The 2,155-nt window shown below is 39.8% G+C and overlaps 1 protein-coding gene across 2 annotated transcripts in view; it reads left to right on the forward strand.

Annotated features, from left to right (window-relative positions):
• The window catches only part of LOC106879837 (2-oxoisovalerate dehydrogenase subunit alpha, mitochondrial), a 34,401-nt gene that overhangs the window by 18,827 nt on the left and 13,419 nt on the right, over window positions 1-2,155 (forward strand). The window lies entirely within an intron of this gene.

The raw sequence follows: 2,155 nt of genomic DNA on the forward strand, positions 1-2,155 counted from the left end.
TGCTTCACCACCTCATCCCATATCTTCCTGGGTCTACCTCTACCACAGGTTCCCTCCACAGTTAGGGATCGGCACTTCTTTACACAGCTGTCTTCAACCATACACATCACATGACTATACCAGTGCATTCATCTCCCTTGCACACCACATCTGATGCATCTTATGCCTAACTTTTCTCTCAAGATGCTTACACTCTATCAAACATGCACACTGACACTGCACATCCAGTGAAGCATACTGGCTTCATTTCTTTCAACAGCCCATGTTTCACTGCTATGTAGCATAGCTGTTTGCACACAGGCAATCTGCCTTTCATTCTTAGAGAAAGGCCCTTTGTTGCCAGCAGAGGCGGGAGCTCTCTAAACTTTGCCCAGCCTAATCTTATTCCAACAGCTACACTCTCAGAGTATCCACCTCCACTACTAACTTGATCACCTATATAACGGAAGCTATCTACTACCTCTAGCTTATCCCCATGGCAGTTGATGGAGTCTATTTTCTGTACATTTTTGGTGTTTATTGTACTTGTGCATCTATCACACACAAAAGCTATTTTCCCTGTTAACCTTCCTCTGATATTGCACCTTACAGAGTTACTACCTACACCTTTTCTACAGATTGAGCAGGGCCATCTACCTGAATGGACTTGTGATTTGTCTGCCTTCCTACGTACTAAGACTTTGGTTTTTGCTAGGTTAACCCTAAGGCCTTTCGATTCAAGACCTTGCTTCCATATCTGAAACTTCTTCTTTATTTCTGGTAGTGATTCAGCTATAAGAACACCAGGTAGGGAATATATATGCCATGAAACTGGGAAACCAACCCTTATGAGTCAATATGACTTGAGAAAGTAACTTTACCTTACCTAGTGGCATTGATTAACCTTCTGCATTTAAAATTGTTGTTCTTGTGTTTAAATCAGCAACCAAGGTAGCAAACTGGCAGATTGTTAGAATGTCAGACAAAATGCCTTGTGGTATTTCTTTGACCATACATTTTGAGTTCAAATCCTACTGAGATCAACTTTGCTTTTCACCTCTCGAGGGTTGATAAAGTACCAGTCAAGTCCTGAGATCAATGGTATCAACTAACCCCACCTATTCCATAAAAAATTGTTGGCCTTGTACTTAAAATAGAACCCGTTATTATTATTATTGTGGCAATCTGGCAGAATTGTTAGTATGCTCGGAAAAATGCTTAGCAGCATTTCATCCATCTTTATATTCTGAATTCAAATTCTTCCATTGTTGACTTACCTTTCATCCTTTCAGGGTCATAAAATAAGCACCTGTTGAGCACTGGGGTCAATGTAACCAACTTACCCCCTCTCCTGAAATTGCTGGCCTTATGCCAAAATTTGAAATCATTACCAGGCAAAATGCATGTGACATTTTGTCCATCTTTATGTTCTGAGTTCAAATGCTGCCAAGGCTGACTTTGCCTTTCATCCTTTTAGAGTTGATAAATAAGTACCAGTTGAACACTTGATCGATGTAATCAACTAACCCTCTCCCCACAAGGTGTAACCCTCTTCCACAAGACCTAATATAGGTCTTGTGCCTATATTAGAAAGAATTATTATTAATCACTTGCAATAGTTTTACTGGTACTCAGAAACAATAGTGGTACATTGGAAATTTTGCTCATCTTTGAAACGACTAACTGCTTTATGGCATTCTGTTATTTGAATCCCAAAATGAACAACATTACTCTTTATCTCTCCAAAATTGTTAATATAAAAATCATTTATGTATAGACACAGGTGTGGCTGTGTGATAAGAAACTTGCTTCCCAACCATATGATTCTGGGTTCAGTCCCACTGCATGGCACCTTGAGCAAATATCTTCTACTATAGCTTTGGTCATCCTAGCCCTTGTGAGTGGATTTGGCTGATGAAAACTGAAAGAAACTTGTTTGTGTATGTATGTGTGTGTGTGTGTGTGTGTGTTTGTGTGTGTCATTGCTGCTTGACAACTGGTGTTGGTTTGTTTACATCCCTGTAACTCACTGGTTTAGCAAAAGAGAGCAATAGAATAAGTACCAGCCAAAATAAGACTGGGGTTGATTTGTTCAACTAAACCCTTCAAGGTGGTGTACCAGCATGGATGCAGTCCAGTGACTGAAACAAAAGGTAAAAGAGATTTAATCGAATTG

This window comes from Octopus bimaculoides, chromosome 11 (genome assembly GCF_001194135.2).
Source record: "Octopus bimaculoides isolate UCB-OBI-ISO-001 chromosome 11, ASM119413v2, whole genome shotgun sequence".
NCBI lineage: Eukaryota > Metazoa > Mollusca > Cephalopoda > Octopoda > Octopodidae > Octopus > Octopus bimaculoides.